The sequence below is a fragment of the Neovison vison genome, chromosome 2, assembly GCF_020171115.1.
Source record: "Neovison vison isolate M4711 chromosome 2, ASM_NN_V1, whole genome shotgun sequence".
In the NCBI taxonomy this organism is placed as follows: Eukaryota; Metazoa; Chordata; class Mammalia; order Carnivora; family Mustelidae; genus Neogale; species Neogale vison.
The window spans coordinates 201,038,277-201,056,627 of record NC_058092.1 but is presented as its reverse complement, the minus strand read 5'-3'; the positions used below and the strand labels follow the sequence as shown (position 1 = coordinate 201,056,627).

At 40.6% G+C, this 18,351-nt stretch overlaps 1 protein-coding gene across 3 annotated transcripts in view; it reads right to left on the bottom strand.

Annotated features, from left to right (window-relative positions):
* Positions 1–6,035, bottom strand: part of MARCHF8 (membrane associated ring-CH-type finger 8) — a 124,397-nt gene extending 118,362 nt beyond the window's left edge. For 2 of the 3 annotated variants that reach the window (XM_044240031.1, XM_044240033.1), the window contains exon 1: positions 5,945–6,035. The gene's annotated coding sequence lies outside the window, so the exon portion shown is untranslated. Of the gene's footprint in view, positions 1–5,405; positions 5,740–5,944 lie in introns of those variants that run through there. The other variant, XM_044240032.1, reaches the window with a different exon arrangement.
* Between the last annotated feature and the right edge of the window lie 12,316 nt (positions 6,036–18,351).

Sequence of the window (18,351 nt, the reverse complement as noted above, 5' to 3'; positions counted from 1 at the left end):
GGTTAACAAAATGATAAATAAAAAGAAAAGTCAATTATAGTATATTAATTTAAACATCATGGCTTTCCATAATACCAAATGAAAGACAACCCACAATGCAATGCTACTGCCCATGTATTATTTGTTGTGCATAACAAATTACTTCAAGACTCATTTAAAACAATGACCATTTACTATCTAACAATTATTATGGGTCAGCAATCTAGACAGCTAAAATGGGTAGCTCTGGCTCATGGTCTGTCACAAGGCTGCAGTCAAAACTGCTGGCCGGGTTATGGGATCATCTAAAGGCTTGGCTCTGTGTAAAAGGAAGGAAGGAGGAATTTGCTTCTAAGCTCACTCAGATGGCTATGGGCAAGTCTTGCTCCCTCACCACACAGGTCTCTGCATAGGGCTGCTCACAACATAGCAACCTTTTGTGTGTTTTGTTTTGTTTTGTTTTGTTTTGTTTTGTTTTAATATCCTCCCTTCTCTTAGGTGTTCAATTCAATAGTTTTTCACATATTCACAGAATTGTGCAACCACCAGCACAATCAATTTTAGGACATTTCATCATCCTAAAAAGAAACAATACTGATTATCAAATCTCCCATCTACCCTCAACCCAACTCCCAGCTCTAGGCAATCACTGACATATTTTCTCACTGTATACATTTGTGTATTCTGGAAATTTTGAATAAATGTAACCATACAATATGTGGCCTTTTGTGACTTTTATCATTTAGCATCATGCTTTCAAGGTTCATCTATTTATGTTGTAGCATGAATCTGTACTTCATTCCTTCTATGGCTGAGTAATATTTCCCTGTATATACAAACCACATTTTATTTATCCATTTATCAACTGGCATACATTTGTTTCTATTTTTTGGCTATTATGAATATTGACACTGAACATCTGCATACAAGTTTTGGTGTGAATATATATTTTAATTTTTCTTTGGGTATAAATCTAGGAGTATAGTTGCTCTGCCATTTGCAATCCCTATGTTCAGCTGTTTGACGAAGTACCAGACTTTCCCAAAGTAGTTCCATCACCTTGCATTCCTCATAACACTGCAGGAAGACTCTCATTTCTCCACTAACTCCTCAACACTTGCTATTATCTTTTTGACTACATCCATCCCTGTGGGTATGACATGGTTATTTCATTGTGGTATTCATTTGCATTTCCCTGATGGCTAATGAAATCAAGCTTCTTTTTAGGTGCTTATGGGCCATTTGTACATCTTGTCTGAAGAAATGTCCATTCAAATCCTTTGTTTTTAAAATGAGTTCCTGTTCCTTTTATTGTTGAGCTGTAAGTCTTCTTTACATGCTCTAGATACTAGACTTTTCTTATTAGGTATATGATTTGTTCATGCCAAATAAAAGACAGCATATAGACAGGAGAGCAACAGGAACTCTCATACACTGCAGGGAGGAAACTAAAACAGCACAACCACAACAGAAAGTAACTTGGCAATATTTAGGAAATTACAGATACCCATACCCTACAAGCAGCAACCCCAATCCTAGCTGTTTACCTCAGTGAAATCCTTAAACTTCGTAAAAACACGGGTGGAACATTAGTGGGGGGAAAAACATGAATGAAACATCATAACCTAAGTGGAAAAGTCTCAAAAAAAAATACACATAGTATGATCCCATTTATATAAGGTTCAAAAACATATAAAAGTAAACAATGTTTGGGGGAGTAGTATACACATAAAATAAGTTTATGAAGAAAAGCAAAGAAATGATAGAATTCAGTACGTGCTTACTTCTAAAGGAAAGGAAAAGGGGTGTCTAATCAGGAAGGGGTACACAGGTTTCAATGGTGTGATAATATTCTATTTTTAAGCTTTATATATGCAAATTACACATTTTTGTATGTGTAACATATTTCATAAATATTTTTTCAGAGAACTACACTGACATCTGAAGATCTCTCTAATATACACACTGAAGAAATTTCATTCCAATATACTTAATGCAGATGAAGAGTATTAGTGAACCAAAAACTACATATAAACAATATTTTCAATTACTTTTAACCCAAAAAAGTGTATGCTTTGTGTAACTGAGAATATGGATCCCCTGCCTTTTCCTGCTTCTTCATACCTTTCTGTAAGCCTGTCTTCCTGACCCAACATTTATCACAATGATCTAGATTACATACCACCTCCTCTAGGATGTTCTGCCATTCAATCTTTCAACTGATGGGTTCTCATTCTCCTCTCAATTTCCACGGTATTTGTATTAATTCAAGGCCCTCATCACATTATCCCTAGAATGCATGTGATTTAACTCCTCTGTCAAAGATAAGCACCTGAGGATCTAGAATACTGATTACAAGAGCCTGGCTCATAAAAGACACTCAATTTTTTGTTGACTATTGAATGAATGAATGAATTTGAAAATTCAGGAATTTCGGAGAGAGGTGAGTAAAAGATTTGGCCTAGTTTTCTTTAAAACTCTCAAAAATTATAAAAAATTAAAAACTATACCCCTTGGAAAGGAATTTCAACACTGAAATTCTTCAAGATATAGCAACTACAAGATGAACAATGGTCGGTTAAAATATAAAATGTTTAGGGGCGCCTGGGTGGCTCAGTGGGTTAAGCCGCTGCCTTCAGCTCGGGTCATGATCTCAGGGTCCTTGGATCGAGCCCTGCATCGGGCTCTCTGCTCAGCAGGGAGCCTGCTTCCCTCTCTCTCTCCCTGCCTGCCTCTCCGTCTACTTGTGATTTCTCTCTGTCAAATAAATAAATAAAATCTTTTAAAAAAAATTATAAAAAATTAAAAACTATACCCCTTGGAAAGGAATTTCAACACTGAAATTCTTCAAGATATAGCAAATACAAGATGAACAGTGGTCGGTTAAAATATAAAATGTTTAGGGGCACCTGGGTGGCTCAGTGGGTTAAAGCCTCTGCCTTTGGCTCAGGTCATTATCTCAGGGTCCTGGGATCAAGCCCCGCAGTGGGCTCTCTGCTCAGCAGGGAGCCTGCTTCCTTCTCTCTCTCTGCCTGCTTCTCTGCCTACTTGTGATCTCTGTCTGTCAAATAAACAAACAAATAATCTTAAAAATATATATCAGCATGCACTAGGAGTTTAAAAAATAATAAAATATAAAATGTTTATGCTGCATACATTGATTATTTTCCATATTCACACGGGACCAAATCATAAGTATAACAACTTTGTGAAAGATTATTTACCATTAGAACAGTCAACTGCCTTAGAACATATCTTAAAGTCAATCATATAACTGGAGGACAGGTAGAGTTTTATCTTCTATAGAAAAAAAAATAGTACATATCATTTCCTGACCCAAATTTGTTACTTTTAGAAATTTAAGCAACTTTTTTTTTCTTTCAGGTATTTAAATTGCTTACCAGGGAACCTTGGTGGCTCAGATGGTTGAGCAACTGACTCCCGGTTTCCGCTCAGGTCATGGTCTCAGGGTCATGAGATGGAGCTCCTAGTCAGACTCCAGGCTCAGCATGGACACTCAGCAGACACTCTCTCCCTCTACCTCTGCCCCACCCTCCTCCTGTGCTTGCTCAAGTTCTCTCTAAAGTAAATAAATAAATCTTTTTTTAATTTAAAAATTAAAAAAAAATAGTTTACCACCAAAAGTACAAACCTAAACATTATGTGCCTATGGTAGAAAAGGAATTGCTTCATGGTGCAACCACAAATGAAACAGAGCTGTTCTTCAAGAACTAGACACTACTGCTGATAATAGGGAGTCTTGAGTGAATAAATTCCTTCCTGTCTATGCATCTATAATTCCTTCCTAAAGATAATTTAAAGACAAAAATGCTGAAGTAGGGTCGCCAGATTCAGCAAATAAAAATACAGTAAGCCCAGTTAAACTTGAATTTCAGATAAACAATGGATATTTCTTAGTAATGCATGCCTTATGAAATATTTATACTAAAAACTTTTTCACCATTCATCTAAAATTCAAATTTAAACTAGGTTATCTGTATTTTATCTAGTAACCCTAACTAAAGCCAAAAAACTGAGTAGTAATCAATCCAATTTCCTCACTTTGTAGCAGAAACTGAGACATAAAGAAAATATGTGACTTACCTAAACCTACACCAAAGATTAAGGAAGTGAGTCTACTTTGAACAGAGAAAACGGGGTACCTGGGTGGCTCAGTTGTTAAGCAGCTACCTCCAGCTCTGGTCATGATCCCAGGGTCCTGGGATGAAGGCCCGCATTGGGAGTCCTGCTCAGAGGGAAGCCTGCTTCTCCCTCTCCTACTCCTCCCTCCCTGTTTGTGTTCCCTCTCTGGTCTCTCTGTCAAATAAATAAAATCTTTTAAAAAAAGGAAAAGAAAAGAGAAAACATATTCCATAGATCTCCTTGGGTTCCATTCATAGTACTTTTAACCTCCAATCCTGGCTCACCTCACAGAAGCACCAAGTGGACAAGCTGCAAAAATCTATGGTTTTCCTCTTTCAATATCAAACTTCAAGTTTCAGTAAATCTCTTATCAACCCTAATCTTCGAAAACAACCAGGAAACTAAGCAATTTCTCTTAACTTAAAAAAAAATCATCCTAATAATTTTTGGTCTACAGACCACAATATGAAACAGGACGTCCTCTTCACCTAAACCCAGTTCTCTCAAAATCCAGAATTTCAAAATTTGTAGTATGTTCATGTTATTACACGACTCTATCGATGTAAGTCATGTATTCTTACTTATATATTACTTACTTATATATTTTTCAGAGTTAATGTCCTAATCCATTCAGTTGGGCCTAAATAAAAGTCTTACAAAAAGTCTTCCACTCCCGTTCCATACCTGAGCAAGTAGGTTAATAAGGAGCACTAGGTCTATTATAAGCATACACTTACACCCCTTGGGCCCTGAAGGCAAGAAAAGATGGAAAACAGAAAGGTCCATCGGAAATTTGGGGGCCTTTCCCACGTCTGTATGCGAAATATACCAATTGTCTCTCTAACTATATGACACATGGCCGAACAAAATTGAAGGTAAAATAATAGAAAACTTCCCATAAGCAAAAGATTCATCTTCCAGAGCCTATTAAATCTAACAAACACAGAACACTTCCTCAACAGTGTAACAGTGCTTTTCAACCTGTGATCCCTGGGGGCCCTTTGGGGTATTGCAGTGGAACAGGAAGACAGAGAGGCAGACAAAGGTTTCCAGTTTTTCTTTTCTTTTTTTTTTTTCTAACTAACTGGGCTTCAGAAGAGGTTCTAAGAAAGGTTTCGTTGCATCAGAAAAACCTGGGGTGGGGGGAAGCAGCAGCATAAACCATTATGACTTTGTATAGTAAGTTTTCTATTAGAAACTTCACCCACGTGAACAAGAAGCCAGATCGTGTCAGATGAAAAATTTAAAAACAGGAACTTAGCAATTAAAAGACAGGTATCTACCTAAACTTTCCCTCTGGCAGTTTCCAAAGTATGCAGGTCTTTCTCAAGATCGCACACGTCAGAAGTGGAAGCTCCTCACAGATCACCTAGCCCGACGTTCGTTAAAGATGTGGAAACTCAGGCCTGGGCCAGAGCCAGGGCCACGGCTGAGGCTGACTTGCCCAAGGTCTCATAGCCCGTGTGGGCCGGCGACTTCAACCGGGACTCCACGGTGGCAGCCCCACACCCTAAGCGCCGGACGGATCCTGCAGCCCCCGGCTCGGCCCGATCCCAGGGGCAGCCTCGAGCAGCCGGAACAGAAGGGCCCAAAACCCGGGGTCGATGCCGCCTTTCCGCCGACTCCACGCCAGCGCCGCGACCCAAGGCGCTGCAGAGCCCTGGCCCCGGCGGCCGCCCCCGCCCACCCCACCTGTCGCAGACTGCACAGCCGGCAGCCACACCCCCTGCCGGGGTCGGGGGCTCTAACCGCCCGGTCGGCGGCGGGCAGCAGCTCCTGCAAGCGGCGTGAGGTACGCCCGTTCCGAGGCCGCAGGGGTTACCTCAGGTGGGCGCTGAGCTCGCGGCTGGGCCGTCCGGGCCCGCCCGAAGCATGCCGGACACCAGGATGTAGCAGGCCCAGAGCTCGGCCGCCACTGGGCCTGTTTACACCCCTCCGCCGGAGGACGCCACGGCCCCATCACGTGACATGCGCGTCACGTGTTCGCCCGCGGGCGGAGGTTGTGGAAGTGTTGCCTGGCAACGACGGGCGCGCTAAGGGGTCGGAGAGGAGCCGCGGAGGCTGTGGTGGCTGCGACAGCTTCTGCTTCCCTGGTCTTGGCGAGGCCCGCGGGTCGTACGCGGTCAGGACGCGGAAGGGGAGACACCGTTCCTGTTTCCCACCGTCCCTTTGTGAGCCCTGGGCTCGACCGCTTATATTATTAGTGCTTTGAAAGGAGAAGGGAATTCGGTCAGGTATTCTGATGTTGAACTTGGAGAAAAAAATGGAAATACTTCTTAACCTAAGACTAGCAAACGAAGAGGGAGTGTTTGTTTACCTTAAGGAAAATTTTTTCCTTTCGCTCCCTAATCTGGAATGAATGGCTATTCCACAGCCTACCCCACCCCATCCTAGAATGAGTGTGAAAAAGGCTTATGGGACTTCCAACTTCTATTTTAAGTTATATTTTATTATCATTTTCATGAGAATTAGTTTTTGCATCTGTAAATACAAACATACCTAAATAAATATTTGATTCAGGGGGCACCTAGGTGCCTCAGTGGGTTAAAGCGTCTGCCTTCAGCTCGGGTCATGATCCCGGGGTCCTGGGATGGAGTCCCGCGCCTGGCTCTCTGCTTAACGGGGAGCCTGCTTTCTCCTCCTCTCTCTCTCTCTGTCTGCCTCTCTGCCTGCTTGTGATCTCTGTCAGTCAAATGAATAAATAAAATCTTTAAAAAATATTTGATTCAGCGTTCAGGTTTTGTTCACATGAAACTTTACTTATTATAGCTGATACTTGTTTTTAGTAACTATTTCTACCAAGTCAATTTTCCTCCATCAGACTTTACAGAAGTAAAGTTTCAGCTACTGCCAATTTCTCCCATAATAGTCATTATAAATTGCATAAAAACCTGATAATATGTACTATTTCTTGCAAATTAATGAGAATTGTGATCCAATTCCTTCAAATATTCCAGAATTGTCCAGGGATGATCTATTGCATAATTAATTCTTCCATACAATCCTGATCATGTTGCATACATGGCTAAGAGCAAACTGACAGGGTCAAAACAGTGGGCTTAAAATATCCTTCCAGTCAGTGCAAGGTCAATCATCCTCTTCATTAACACACCTAAAATGCAACATTACAAAGAGAATAAAATAGTGATTTTTCTCCATACTCATCTTTTACTATAGAAAATAGGTTACAAGGCTAGTTGCCACAACCTGCTTGACTTTTTCTGCTGCTTCTGGCAGCAGATGTTCCATGAAGGCAGGGAGAGTATCTTTCACTGCTATACCTTATGCCTCGACCATGCCTGAGAAGCAAAAAAGTTGGCTTATCTATGGCTTGTGGATCTGTAAGAGGTGGAAAAGACCCTTCAGATATCCAGAGGGATCTGTAAGTTAGGCTGTACTCATGGAGACAATGCTAGGATGAGTCCTGGCTCAGCCATTTCTATCTAGGCAATTTACTTCACATTTCTGAATCTCTTCATCCACCTAAAAGAAAGATAGTAGCTACTGAATAGTTTCAAGATGAAATGAAATAATGCTGGCCTAGCACTTTAAAGTGCCCAATACATACAGTGCTCAATAAATATTAACCATATATGACCTTTAGCAAGAGGTAGTGATATAGGAGGTCAGAGTCCTGAGGGAAAGGCAACTGACAGCTTGAATGGGTTCAGGACCTGGGTCTGGACTCTTGCCATCTGGACTGGAGTTGAGAATTGCCAGCAAGGAAACTTAGCACAACCACAAAAAAATCTTTGCATTTAGAATGGAAGGCTACCAATAAGGGAATTTCTCACGGATGACCAGGTCTTCACTCCAAGGCGAGTGAGTATTGGCCATATGGCAGCAGGTTAATTCCACATTATGTTTGTGGTGTTGGCGACTCCTAGTATACTACCTGTCCACTGCCTCAGTCCACATAGGAAAATTGCCTGCCCTCTCCTAGTGTTTGTGGGAAAGAAAGAAGTCACCACCAAATGGCTGAACATACCTAGTTTTTCAGTTAGGGTTTCACTGCAAACAAAATGCATTGGTAAGTAGGACGAGATATACTATAATTATTGCTATAGTTACATATGACTCTATAACAGCATATCATCCAACACAGTGCGTATACTAGAGTTCTCCCTAGAGTAATGAACACAAGAAATAACAGGAGACTTGCAAACAGAGAAAGAGGTGAATAATCACCTCTTAACCAACCATCATAACAAAGCTATGATGTGGTAAAGCCAGCCTCGTATTTACATCTCCTGACTAAGCGTCTTTTCCTTTTTTATTGATAACCATCAAAATGTGGTTTCACTGTGTCTGTTTATTCTCTTGATTTTGGCCTTCCTATGCTATGCTAAATGACAGTCTTGCTTCACTTAGTATTTCTCATATTTCAAAAGTAGAGCCAATAGGATATTCAGATTGATTAGAGGTATTTGTTAAAGAAAGGAGTGAAGGATGACTCCAAGGTTTTTGGCCTGTACAACCAAAGGAATGGAACTGTCATTTACTTAGATGGAGAAGGGTGTGAAAATTAATAAAGGGAAACCTCACTAAAACGGAATTGGGATGGGGCGCCTGGGTGGCTCAGTGGGTTAAGCCTCTGCCTTTGGCTCAGGTCATGATCTCAGGGTCCTGGAATGGAGCCCTACATGGGGCTCTCTGCTCATCCGGGGGCCTACTTCCCCCCCACCCCAGCCTCTCTGCCTACCTGTGATCTCTGTCTATGTCTAATAAATAAATTAAAAAATATATATATTTAAAATGGAGTTGGGAGGCCAGAAGAGGGAGCTCTTGTGTCATACCACTCATCAATAACTGGAAGAATTACCTATTACCCCAACAGAAAAACGCATAACAGGAAAGAATTATCAATTACAGGTCCCAATAGGAAAAGATGTACAGCATATCTCCTATATGAAACTATGCCAGCAATTCAGCCAATAAGAAACCCTCATCACTGGGGCGCCTGGGTGGCTCAGTGGGTCAAAGCCTCTGCTTTCTGCTCAGGTCAGGATCTCAGGGTCCTTTGATCGAGCCCTGCACCAGCTCTCTGCTTAGCAGGGAGTGTGCTTCCCCGCCTCTCTCCGCCTCTCTCTACCTGCCTCTCTGCTTACTTGTGATCTCTGTCTGTCAAATAAATAAATAAATAAAATCTTGGTGGGGGGACCTCATCACCCTGAATTCTTGCTTTTCTCCAATGGACTTCTGTTTAAAAAAAAAAAAACTAACTTCCTCCTTCATCTCCATAAAATAATGTTCCTCTTTTCTAAGACGAGCCTAAAGTTTTTGCTAAACCTTGCTTCTCCTGAATTGCAATTCTCTGCTATTCCCAAATAAATTCACTTTTGTGGTAAAATAACTAACTTACATTTTTAAAGTCAAAAAAGGGTATGTGCAGGCTGGCAGAAAAAAAAATCAAGAATTTGATTTTGGACATGCTAAATTTGACATGCCTATTAGCCGTCCAAATAGAGGTGTACAGTTAGCAACTGCACAGAAGACACTAGAATTCTGAGGAGAGCTACAGAGACATGAATTGATTGGTCGGTAGTATCTAGGGCTACAAGATTGGATGACATCATACAGAAAAGCAACTTTCTACCTTCTGATGTCAACCCAGGATACAAAATACATTTTTCATACTGACCAAACACATGTCGATAACTTAAAACTTTCAAAAACCAAATCTACCCTCTATAATGCACTATTTCCTTTCTTTTCCACTTTATTCTGTTCTATTTTTAAAGATTTTTCATTTATTTGTTTGACAGAGAGAGATCACAAGTAGGCAGAGAGGCAGGCAGAGAGAGAGGTGGAAGCAGGCTCCCTGCTGAGCAGAGAGTCCGATGCGGGACTCGATCCCAGGACCCTGAGATCATGACCTGATCCGAAGGCAGTGACTTAACCCACTGAGCCACCCAGGCGCCCTTATTCTGTTCTATTTTTTAAAACTTCTCCCAACTCAACTGATTTTTTTGACAGAGTAACAGAACAGTATGGTGTTACAGTTTGAAAATCACTGAAAGTTGCTGACCAAGGACATGAATTGCATAATTTCAGGGGAAATAAAAGATCCAAAGGCTACTCGTGTAGCACTTTGGAGATGGGGAGACTAGCAAAGAAAACAGCAGTAACAGCTAAATTTAAGAGGAGAAAAATGAAATAGAGGAGTTCTAAAGGCTAAGTGAAGAAAACTTTCTAGGGAGAAGGAAGTGCCTCAGTGTGTCATTTCATTTGCTGCTGAGAAGTTGAGTAAAATGAGAAGTGACCTTTGGATTTAGCAATTGAGAGATCTTTGAGAACTTGAGAATAGAGCAATTAAGATAAAATGGTAGAGGGACGCCTGGGTGGCTCAGTTGGTTGGACGACTGCCTTCGGCTCAGGTCATGATCCTGGAGTCCCAGGATCGAGTCCCACATCGGGCTCCCAGCTCCACGGGGAGCCTGCTTCTCTCTCTCACCTTCTCCTCGTTCATGCTCTCTCTCATTGTCTCTCTCTCAAATAAATAAATAAAATTTAAAAAAAAAAGATAAAATGGTAGGGATACAAGCCATGTTGCAGAGATAGTATACGGTGACAGGAAGCAGATTTCCTTTTGCTGCAAAGAAAAACAGGGGAATGGAACAACAGCAGGCCAGAGATGTGTGGGTTAGGTATATTGTTTAAATATTTATACGCTAATATAGAAGTGGTCCAGTGATGAGAAAATATCAATGCAGGAGAATGACAAACATAGGAAGGAAATCCTTGAATTAGCTGGAAGGGTCATCCATAGATAGATGAGCAAGGGGAGTGGGAAGGCACAGATACAGATAGTTTGGTATGTTTGTTGTTAGATGCATAAAGAATTTCTTTTCCAGGGTGCCTGGGTCGCTCGGTCAGTTAAGCGTCTGACTCAATTTCAGCTCAGGTCATGATCTCAGAGTCCTGGGATTGGGGCCCCATGTGGGGTTTTGCACTCAGTTTGGAGTCAGTATAGAGTTGACTCAGTATGGAGTAAAAAAAAAAATAATTTCTTTTCCAATTGTTCCCAGTTTAATAAAATAAGAAGTTGAGAGTGAAGACAGGGAGAGGGGTGTTGGTGGTTCGAGAAGAGGATAAAAACCATCCAGGAGTGCTACATCCCAGCCCAGCCTTATGAATTCCTATGAATGATGGTATGGTGATGATTATGATGATGATGATGATGATTATCTGCCTCCTGGTTTTCATCGTTGCCTCCTCCGATGTTTTTCTACACAGTCACCAAACTGATTTTTTAAAACTTAAGTCCAATTATGTAAACCTCCAATATCATCCCAATTCAGATTAAATCCAAAGTTCATACCTATCAAGTCTTTCATGATGTAGTTCCTTATTTCCTGTTTTCCCCCATACTTGCTTTGTTCTAGCTGCCAGACTTCCTTGATATTTCTTGGTTTCCTCAGGCTTAGAACACTTCCCCCATTTCCTCTCTTCCTTTGTGACTTTACATAAATGTAACTTTCTCATAGTGGAGGTCTCAGACCACCCTTTCTAAAACAGCTCCTATCTGTGTCACTCTATTGTGTTTGGCTTTTGTTCTTAGCCCTTAATACCATCTGTGGCAGACATTTACAACTCATCCAATATCCATTCCCCACCACCCCCCTAACTCTGGCAATTGGGTATGACTAGCTCTAACCAATGGATTGTGAGCAGAATGTATATACTCTTCTACACAAAGTCAATGAAAAGTCAATGGGCAACCCTCTAGCCCTCTCTCCCCTGCTGCAGCAACCCTAAAGAATACACATTGCATTGGCAAAATCATACAATGGAATTAGCCTGAATTGCCTCATCAGGTAGCTACCCTGGGAAGTTGCTTGGCTCACTGGATTTTGCATGGATGAGGAATAAAAGTTAAACTGTTAGTTACCACAGCAATATATAGAATCTATTATGGTCTGAATTGTGTCTCCCCAATATTTATACATTGAACCCCTAACCTCTGGAGGCCAACGTGAGGTGGTCCTGGCCAGCTATCAGGAAGTTAAGAGACTTGTCCTGGCAGCAATCCGCAAGAAGCCAGATCAAACCAGACAGATCCAAGATGGAGGATACCGTGACAGGAAACCTCTGACCAAATTAGGAAGAAAAAGCACGAAACTCAGCTTCTTGCCCCCAAGTAATAACTATTCTGCTCCCTAGTTAACAACTATCTATAAAAGATAGAAACCCAAGACACAAAATGATGGAAAAAACATTCCATGCTCATAGATTGAAAGAATAAACATTGTTAAAATGTCTATGCTGCCCAGAGCAATCTACACTTTTGATGCCATCCTGATCAAAATACTATCAGCATTTTTCAAAGTGCTGAAACAAACAATCCTAACATTTGTATGGAACCAGAAAAGACCCCGAATCACTAAGGAAATGTTGAAAAAGAAAAACGAAACTGGGGGCATCATGTTGCCTGATTTCAAGCTATATTACAAAGCTGTGATCACCAAGATAGCATGGTACTGGCACAAACACAGACACATAGACCAGTGGAACAGAGTAGAGAGTCCAAATATGGACCTGCAACTCTGTGGTCAAATAATCTTTGACAAAGCAGGAAAAAATATACAGTGGGAAAAAAGACAGTCTCTTCAATAATTGGTGCTGGGAAAATTGGACAGCCACATTCAGATGAATGAAGCTGACCATTCTCTTAAACCATACACAAAGATAAACTCAAAATGGATGAAAGACCTCAGTGTGAGACAGGAATCCATCAAAATCCTAGGAGAACATAGGCAGTAACCTCTTTTGACATCGGTCTCAGGAACTTCTTTCCAGACATGTCTCCAAAAACATGGGAAACAAAAGTGAAAATGAACTTTTGGGACTTCATCAAGATAAAAAGCTTTTGCACAGCAAAGGAAGCAGTCAACAAGACAAAGAGGCAACCTATGGAATGGGAGAAGATATTTGTAAATGACACTACAGACAAAGGGCTGACATCCAAGATGTATAAAGAACTTCTCAAACTCAACACCCAAAAAACAGATAATCAAGTCAAAAAGTGGGCAGAAGGGGCGCCTGGGTGGCTCAGTTGGTTAAGCGGCTGCCTTTGGCTCAGGTCATGATCCCATCGTCCTGGGATCAAGTCCCACATCGGGCTCCTTGCTCGGCAGGGAACCTGCTTCTCCCTCTGCCTCTGCCTGCCTCTTGGCCTACTTGTGATCTCTCTCTCTCTCTCTCTCTGACAAATAAATAAAATCTTTTAAAAAAGTGGACAGAAGACATGAACACACACTTCTCCAATGAAGACATACAAATGGCTAGCAAACGCATGAAAAAAATGTTCATCATTAGCCATCATGGAAATTCAAATCAAAACCACATTGAGATACCACCTTACACCAGTTAGAATGGCAAAAATTAACAAGGCAAGAAACAACAAATGTTGGAGAGGATGTGGAGAAAGGGGAACTCTCTTACACTGTTGGTGGGAATGCAAGTTGGAGCAGCTACTTTGGGAAGCAGTGTGGAGGTTCCTCAAAAAATTAAAAATAGAGCTACTCTATGACCTAGAAATTGCACTACTGGGTATTTACCCCAAAGATACAGATATAGTGAAAAGAAGGGTCATATGTGTACCCCAATGACATAGCAGAAATGTCCACAAAGCCAAACTGTGGAAAGAGCCAAGATGCCCTTCAACAGACAAATGGATAAAGAAGATATGGTCCATATATACAATGGAGTGTTACTCAGCCATCAGAAAAGATGAATACCCAAAATTAATTTCTGTTGTTTAAGCCACCCAGTCTATGGTATTTTGTTACAGCAACCTCAGCAGACTAATACACTAATAAAAATTGGGGAGTACAGAGGTAATAAGTTATCAGGTTAAATTCCTGATCTGTAATAATGGGGTGTCAAAAAATAATGTCGAAATATATTGGCTACTGTTACGATAGTAACTACCAGAAAAACTAAAACAGAAACTTTTAAGAGGTGGGGGGAGGAGGTTGTCCATGAAGTGAATGGGTGGAGAAGCATCTTTCATGCCAATGGGACTCAAAAGAAGGCTGGGGTAGCGATTCTCATATCAGATAAATTAGACTTCAAACTAAAGACTGTAGTCAGAGATACAGAAGGACACTACATAATCCTTAAAGGGACTATCCACCAAGATGATCTAACAATTGTAAATATCTATGCTCCCAATATGGGAGCAGCCAATTACTTAAGAAAACTGTTAATCAAGATAAAGAGTCATATTGATATGAATACACTAATCGTAGGTGATCTTAACACGCCTCTTTCAGAATTAGACAGATCATCGAAGCAGAAAATCAATAAAGAAACAAGAGAATTGAATGACACATTGGACCAGATGGACCTCATAGATATATACAGAACATTCCACCCTAAAACAGCAGAATACTCATTCTTCTCAAGTGCACACGGAACCTTCTCCAGAATAGACCACATACTGGGTCACAAATCAGGACTCAGCCGATACCAAAAGACTGAGATGATTCCCTGCATATTCTCAGATCACAATGCTTTGAAACTGGAGCTCAATCACAAGGAAAAGTTCCAAAGGAACTCAAACAGCTGGAAGCTAAAGACCACCTTGCTTAAGAATGCTTGGATCAACCAGGAGATCAAAGAAGAACTGAAACAATTCATGGAAACCAATGAGAATGAAGACACTTCGGTCCAAAACCTATGGGATACAGCAAAGGCATTCCTAAGGGGAAAATATATAGCCATCCAAGCCTTGCTCAAAAAAATTGAAAAATCCAGAACACACCAGCTGTCTCTACACCTTAAAGAACTGGAGGATCAACAACAAATCAAACCAACTCCACACATAAGAAGGGAAATCATCAAGATTAGAGCTGAGATCAACGAGGGAGAAACTAGAGATACAGTAGAACGTATCAATGAAACTAGAAGCTGGTTTTTTGAAAGAATCAATAAGATCGATAAGCCACTGGCTACACTAATCCAAAAGAAAAGAGAGAAATCCCAAATTCATAAAATTATGAATGAAAAGGGAGAGATCACAACTAACACCAAGGAAGTAGAAACAATCATCAGAAGTTACTACGAACAGTTATATGCCAATAAGCTTAGCAACCTAGATGAAATGGATGCATTCCTGGAAAAATATAAACTACCAAAATTGAACCAGGAAGAAATCGACAACCTGAATAGACCGATATCTAATAACGAGATTGAAGCAGTGATCAAAAATCTCCCAAAAAACAAGAGCCCAGGACCTGACGGATTCCCTGGGGAATTCTACCAAACCTTCCAAGAAGAAATAACACCTATTCTCCTGAAGCTGTTTCAAAAAATTGAAGCAGAAGGAAAACTTCCAGACTCTTTCTATGAAGCCAGCATTACCCTGATCCCCAAACCAGGCAAGGACCATACCAAAAAGGAGAATTTCAGACCAATATCACTGATGAATATGGATGCTAAGATTCTCAACAAGATCCTAGCCAACAGGATCCAACAGCACATTAAAAAGATTATCCACCATGATCAGGTGGGATTCATCCCTGGGCTACAAGGATGGTTCAACATTCGCAAATCAATCAATGTGATACAACAAATTAATAGGAGAAGAGAGAAGAACCACATGGTCCTCTCAATTGATGCAGAAAAAGCATTTGACAAAATCCAACATCCGTTCCTGATTAAAACGCTTCAAAGTATAGGGATAGAGGGAACATTCCTGAACCTCATCAAATCTATCTATGAAAGACCCACAGCAAATATCATCCTCAATGGGAAAAAGCTTGCAGCCTTCCCGTTGAGATCAGGAACAAGACAAGGATGCCCACTTTCACCACTCTTGCTCAACATAGTATTAGAAGTCCTAGCAACAGCAATCAGACAAGAGAGAAATAAAAGGTATCCAAATTGGTAATGAAGAAGTCAAACTCTCTCTCTTCGCAGATGACATGATTCTTTATATGGAAAACCCAAAAGACTCCACCCCCAAACTACTAGAACTCATACAGCAATTCAGCAGCGTGGCAGGATACAAAGTCAATGTGCAGAAATCAGTGGCTTTCTTATACACTAACAATGAAAATACAGAAAGGGAAATTAGAGAATCGATTCCATTTACTATAGCACCAAGAACCGTAAGATACCTGGGAATAAACCTAACCAAAGAGGTAAAGGATCTGTACTTGAGGAACTACAGAACACTCATGAAAGAAATTGAAGAAGACAAAAATAGATGGAAGACCATTCCATGCTCTTGGATCGGAAGAATAAACATTGTTAAAATGTCTATACTGCCTAGAGCAATCTATACTTTTAATGCCATTCCGATCAAAATTCCACCGGCATTCTTCAAAGAGCTGGAGAAAATAATCCTAAAATTTGTATGGAATCAGAAGAGACCCCGAATTGCTAAGGAAGTGTTGAAAAACAAAAATAAAGCTGGCGGCATCACCTTACCTGATTTCAAGCTTTATAGTTGAAATTCTCATGTTAGAATGATTAAAAAGCACTAAACTTAACTTGAAAAATATTTATTAAACATTTTAACTTTTAATGTTGCTAAAACCAAATACTTACTGTTTAAAAATAAAATTCAGAGAGGGTTCCTGGGTGGCTCGTTGGTTAAGCATTCAAATCTTAACTTCAGCTCAGGTCATGATCTCAGGGTCAAGACTGAGCCCTGTGTAGGGCTCTGGGCTGGGTGTGGAGCCTGCTTGAGATTCTCTCTCTCCCTCTGCCGCCCCCTCAAAAAAATAAAATCCAGTAACTGAATTTTATCACATAAAATTAGTTTAGTTATATAAATCAATATGAACACCTTGATTTTTGGTCACACTTAAGCTGTCCCATATAATTAATTTATTTAACTAATGTTTAATCTGGGTCTACATGCAAAGCACTCTGATAATTACTGGGATTGGAAAGACAGATCTGAGATCTGCAAAATTATGATCACCTCTTTCTAAGAATTTAAAGCATAAAGAAATGCTTTCCAATGATATTATTTCTGGAATCTGACTGGTTTCTCTCTCAGTGACTTAAAAACTAGTATGACAAGGACCAAAAACTCACTTTTAACCATAATCTTTGATGGACTTAAAACAAGACTTATTTCTACATGGTCTTAGTTTAAAAAGCATAGTGCACTGAGCATATATCAATACCCTAACCATTCATATTTATTGTAGAATAAATATGTTTTGTCCTTTTACAGAAGCCTATCCATGCAATAGATTTTAAATGTCTAAGGTACATGTTGTCTTGATAAGTGGGGGAAAAAAATTGAATTACTCAACACAAATGTAAATATTTTCATTAGTTTGTATAGCTTGCCCTAAAAACCATCGCCATCGGAGCATCTGGGTGGCTCAATGGGTTAAGCCTCTGCCTTTAGCTCAGGTCTTGATCCCAGGGTCCCGGGATCGAGCCCTACATCGGGCTCTCTGTTCAGCAGGGAGCCTGCTTCCTCCTCTCTCTCCCTGCCTGCCTCTCTGCCTACTTGTGATCTCTCTCTGTCAAATAAATAAATAAAATCTTAAAAAAAAATCGCCATCAACCCCTAATTGTATCACTCCTCCACTAGTATCTTTCCCACTTGTAAATGTATTTCCTTCCTGACCAGGAGCATCTTGAGATGTCTTCAGAAAGATGAAAGCTCTTCATCCATTTAACATTCCATCTCTTTTTTTTCCCAATTTATTTATTTTCAGAAAAACAGTATTCATTATTTTTTCACCACACCCAGTGCTCCATGCAAGCCGTGCCCTCCATAATACCCACCACCTGGTACCCCAACCTCCCACCCCTCCGCCACTTCAAACCCCTCAGATTGTTTTTCAGAGTCCATAGTCTCTCATGGTTCACCTCCCCTTCCAATTTACCCAAATTCCCTACTCCTCTTTAACGCCCCTTGTCCTCCATGCTATTTGTTATGCTCCACAAATAAGTGAAACCATATGATAATTGACTCTCTCTGCTTGACTGATTTCACTCAGCATAATCTCTTCCAGTCCCGTCCATGTTGCTACAAAAGTTGGGTATTCATCCTTTCTGATGGAGGCATAATACTCCATAGTGTATATGGACCACATCTTCCTTATCCATTCATCCGTTGAAGGGCATCTTGGTTCTTTCCATAGTTTGGCGACTGTGGCCATTGCTGCTATAAACATTGGGGTACAGATGGCCCTTCTTTTCACGACATCTGTATCTTTGGGGTAAATACCCAGGAGTGCAATTGCAGGGTCG